Raw genomic sequence first — 5,249 nt, 5'->3', positions numbered from 1 at the left:
TACTTTATGAAATGTATAAGTGTACAGCCATGCGAAAATGGCTTGTAGAAGTGGAGTATGGCATTAGACCATTCGTGTTTATGAATGTATAGATGGTTTCATGATGTAACTATAGTTGGAATGGAAGTGTTGAGCAAATGATCAGCCACTGGAATGGCTAAGTATGATCATATGTGGGCTTATGTATGACAAGGCCCTAGTTGGTCCATGAAACCCCAAATTAGGTAAGGTTTACTTTGAAAACAGAAGCTGATAGCAGCAGTGGTGTGGATTGGAAAAATCACAAGAATTCGTAGGAGTGGAATTAAATAGTGAATAAATTATGTAATCGAACCTTGATGAATCTACTTTCATATGGAAGTAACGAAACAATCATAGGAACAGTACAGTAAGAGATATTCGGGTTCTTGTGGAACAGGGCCAGAACAGTTTCTGGATTCCCTGTTCAGCCTTTGGAAATTCACTATAAATTGACCAGAGATAGTTAGGGGTCATACCATATATGTATGGATTCCTCTCTGAGTCTAGTTTCCATAGAAACAAACGGCATCAGTATTGAAGCTCTGTGCAGAGAGATATCCAAGTCGTAATGGGAAAAGGTCAGTGTAGTCGACCCCTGTAACATGGGAGACTTTGACTAATAAACTGTACTAATTGGCCCGACCAAAAATTCTAGAAAAAAATACATAGGAGGGGACATGAGTCTAGTTTCAGGGAAAAATCACAAAACTGATTTTCGAGTTGTGAAACTCAAGATATGATTTTTGAAGCGACTAGTACTCAGACTGGGCAGTGTCTGGAAAAAAAAAATTTTCAAAGTTTGTTAACATCTCGTGTCCGACTCCGGTGTCGGTCTCGGGTTCGGGGTGTTACACTACCTCTCTGTTGCATGGTCATGGTGGTGCGAGGAGTGTACACTCCTCATCCCTGCTATCGATTTTATCAAAATAAGGTTTTAGATGAGTACTATTTACCTTGAACGTGCTGAATTTGGGATGAATTACCTCGACTGTGCCGTATGGGAAAATGCTAAGTACCGTAAAAGGGATTTCTCCATTAGGTTCAGAGGTGGCAATCCGAGGGTCTGCTGCATCTATTAGTACTTTGTCTCCAACCTTAAGTTTATTTGGTGAAATATTGAGCTTGTCATGGTGTAGTTTCAGTTTATCGTGTGATCTCAATTTCTGTGTCCGCCACTCATCTAGTTCCTCGACCTATAGCCTTCGTTCTTTATAGATGGGTTCTTTGTTGTTATTTGAACATGGCTCATGTATGCTTTTCGAACATATTTCCTGCAAAGAAGGTTGCACCATATGATCAGCATTAGTAGAATTTCGAGCTCGAAGAGTGATTGTTTCATCACCCACACGAAGTGTGAGTTCACCTATACCAACATCAATTATAGTTCGAGCAGTTGCTAAAAAGGGCCTTCCTAAAATTAAAGGCACGTCACTATCCTTTTCTATGTCTAGAACAACAAAATCAACTAGGAATATGAATTTGTCAATTTTAATGAGTACATTTTCAATAATACCCCTAGGAAATCTGATTGTTTTGTGTCCTAACTGAATGCTCATCCTAGTTTGTTTGGGTTTCCAAGACCTAGTTGTTTAAACATTTTATAAGGCATGACATTTATACTAGCCCCTAAATTAGCCAAAGCATTATTAACATCTAAACTACCAATTACACAAGGAATCATAAAACTCCCTGGATCTTTTAATTTGTTGGCCAGCTTATTCTGTAGTATATGGCTCCATATGCATTTAACTCCATATGCGACGCCTCATCCAATTTCCGCTTATTTGTTAAAAGCTCCTTTAAGAATTTGGCTGCATTTGGCATCTGCGAAGGAGCTTAATAAACGGTAAGTTGATATGTAATTTTTTTAATAATTTAAGGAATTTATCGAATTGTTCGTCTGTGCAGTCTTTCCTTGTCGTATTAGGGTATGGCACCCATGGTTTGTACTATTTACTTACCCATTGTTGATCACTGTGGACTACCTCACCTTTACCTTTACTTACCACCATTCCTTGCCTTGGTTCTGGTTCTGGTTCAACTAACCCTTTCTCATCATGAATGGTATTGTATTGAGCTATTCCCTTGGGTTAGATTCAGTGTTACTCGGCAGGCTACCTTGTGGTCGTTCAAAAATTAATTTGGCGAGTTGGCCTATCTAAGTTTCGAGCCCTTGGATCGACGCTTGTTTATTCTTAAGTGTTGTTTCGGTATTCTGAAAGCAAGTTTCTGACACCGAGATAAATATTGTTAGCGTCTCTTCAAGGTTTAGCTTCTTTTCCTATTGGTAAGGTGGTTGTTGAAAACCCGGAGGATGTTGTGGCCTTTGATTCCCTTGACCTCCCCATGAGAAATTTGGGTGGTTTCTCCAACCTGCATTATAAGAGTTACTATATGGGTTATTTTGAGATCTAGAATTATTATTACCCATATATTGGACTCGTTCCTCCTCGATGCTAGGGTTGAAGGGTTGATATTCTGTGTATGCTTCTCCTCTATTTGAATCTCACATCATCATTGGATGTACCTGAGTAGAACCACACAAATCGTCAATCTTTTTATTTAAAAGTTCTACTTGGTTAGATAGCATAGTAACCACATCGAGGTTGAAAACACCGACTGCTTTCGTCAGCTTTATTCTCATGACTTGCCACTGAAATTATTCAGTGACATCTCTTCAATAAATTTGTAAGCCACTTCAGGTGTTTTGTTATTGATAGTCCCTCTAGCAGCTGCGTCGATAAGCTGCCTTGTTGAGGGGTTCACGCCGTTGTAAAATGTTTGAACCATAAAGGTAACCCACGGTAAGGGAACCTTCTCAATAGGTCCTTGTATCTCTCCCATGCATCATAGAGTATCTCTAGATCCATCTGCAAAAAAGAAGAGATATCATTCCTCAACTTAGCCATTTTAGCTTGCGGAAAATATTTAAGTAAAAATTTTTCAGTCATTTGTTCCCAAATAGTGATTGACCCTCGTGGTAATGAGTTCAACCACTGTTTAGCTTTGTTCCTCAATGATAAGGGAAACAACAGAAGGCGAATGGCATCATCAGAAACGCCATTGATTTTAAAAGTGTGACAAAACTCCAGAAAATTTGCCAAGTGATTGTTTGGATCCTCAACCTGCAAACCATCAAACTGAACAAATTGCTGTATCATTTGAATCATGTTAGGTTTTAGTTCAAAATTATTTGCAGCAATAGCAGGTCTAACTACACTTGAATCAGTTCCTGTTAAATTCTGTTTAGCATAATCATACATAATGCATGGAGCAGGATTCCGATTTACTGGATCACCAGCAATCGCAGGAGGTAGCGGATTTTCCTGATTTTTAGCCATCTCCTCGGTTGTGGTGTGAATGTCATCCTCTTGCTCTTCCTCTGTATATCTTAGGCTTCGCCTTATTTCTCTTCGGTTTTTGCGAGCTGTACGATTGATCTCACTATCAAAAAGTAATGGTCTCGACGGGTTTCTTTTAGTCATGCACTATAAAAACCTGCCGAAAGCGAATAAATGAAAAATTAGAAAAGAAAATAAAAATTTAAATTGCAATGAAAATAGAATGGCTAAAGTAATAAAAATCGAGTGTTCCTAATATTTTAGTTCTCGGGAAATGTTGCCAAAAACTTGGTCGTGTGATGTGATACGTGCAATAAGTTTTATAATTTATGAATGTCCATTCTTGAAAACTAACTATTATCACGACAAAGGCAAGTGCCCCTTATCAAACAGTAGTATAGCTTATGGTAAGACCTGGATGTCGAACACAAAGGAACTAAAAGTACTAGTATTAACTTGATGTCGAACCCAAAGGAACTAAAAGTACTATTATTAGCTTTCTTTTTATTATCTAGCTTGAAAATAAAGGGGTTTGTTTTATCTAAACTAATTACTAAACTAAGAATGGACAGAAAGTAAATTGGGAAAATAACATTCGGGAAAACTGAATGATTTGGACAATACCTAAGGGAAATATCCACCTAGACTTCACTTGTTATTGACTCTGAATCAGACGATTTATTCACTTGACTTGATCCGTAAAAATCCCTAATTTATATTATTATCTCTCTCGAGACTAACAACGTCTAACTCTAGGTTGATTAATTGAAATCTCTTTCTAATTAACTCCTAGTGTTGTATTAACTCGATCTATGGATTCCCTTATTAGGTTTCACCCTAATCCAGCAAAATCTTGTCACCTTATCTCTAGGCGTGCAATCAACTCCGCTTAATTATGTTAGATCTACTCTTAGACAGGGACTTTTGCTCCTCTGAATAAGCACATCAATACTTGAATCAATATCCTAGAATATTAAAGCAAGAATTAAGAACTCATAATTAAGAACAAGTCAAATATTTATCATAAAATTCAAATAATAATAACAAGATCCATTTTAGGTTTCATTCCCCTTAGGTATTTAGGGGGTTTAGTTCATATTTATGAAAGAAAACATCTCAAAAGAGTAATGATAACAAAACAAAAAGAAAACCCAAGAACTCCTGAAGGGAGATCGTTAGTATTGAAGGTGAATCCGACTTTTAAGATGGATCAATCGGCTTTCTTCGAGTAATTCCCTGCCTCCTACTCCGTGTGTCTTTTCTAAGTGCCTCCTCAGGTGTTTAAATAGGCTTTAGAATGCCGAAAAGCCCTCAAGAGTGGCCTTTTCCGAATAGAACTAAACTTGGACTCGACAGGGACACGCCCGTGTGTGATTTCTTCAATCCGTGTTCAAGGTTGTTAAATAGGCACGGGCGTGTAGTCTACCCGTGTAAGTCGTGCTTTGATTCTGCCAAATGGATACGGCCGTGTGGCCTACCCGTGTGAGGAAGTCCAGGCCATGTTGATTTCCTATGTTGGCCCATTTTCTCCGTTTTGGCCTGTTTCTCGCTCTTTTTACTCTCCTATGCTCACCTAAGTATAAACATGAAATTAAAGGATTAAGAGCATCGAATTCACCAAATCTAAGGAGAAATCATCCATAAATGTGCTAAGCATGGGATAACAATTATGAATAAATTACGGTTTATCAGACACATGCCTGTGTCTCTTCCGTGTGCTCAATTCTGAGCATTTTGTTTCTCAAAACTAAGGTGCAGGGGACACACGACCTAAACACATGTTCGTGGGGAAAACTGTGTGTCGCACATGGCCTAGACACACGCCTGTGTATCTACCCGTATGGACAAAAACAAGGCTATTTACCAAGCCATTTTGCCAGCCTTTAA

At 38.4% G+C, this 5,249-nt stretch overlaps 1 non-coding gene across 1 annotated transcript; it reads left to right on the top strand.

Moving 5' to 3' along the window:
* Positions 1-2,817: 2,817 nt before the first annotated feature.
* On the top strand, positions 2,818-2,924 carry LOC121206777 (small nucleolar RNA R71). Its single transcript, XR_005901950.1, has one exon. It is a non-coding gene; the product is annotated as a small nucleolar RNA R71 (small nucleolar RNA).
* The last annotated feature ends 2,325 nt before the right edge of the window (positions 2,925-5,249 follow it).

This window comes from Gossypium hirsutum, chromosome A09 (genome assembly GCF_007990345.1).
Source record: "Gossypium hirsutum isolate 1008001.06 chromosome A09, Gossypium_hirsutum_v2.1, whole genome shotgun sequence".
NCBI lineage: Eukaryota > Viridiplantae > Streptophyta > Magnoliopsida > Malvales > Malvaceae > Gossypium > Gossypium hirsutum.
This window is presented reverse-complemented; position numbering and strand designations above follow the sequence as displayed.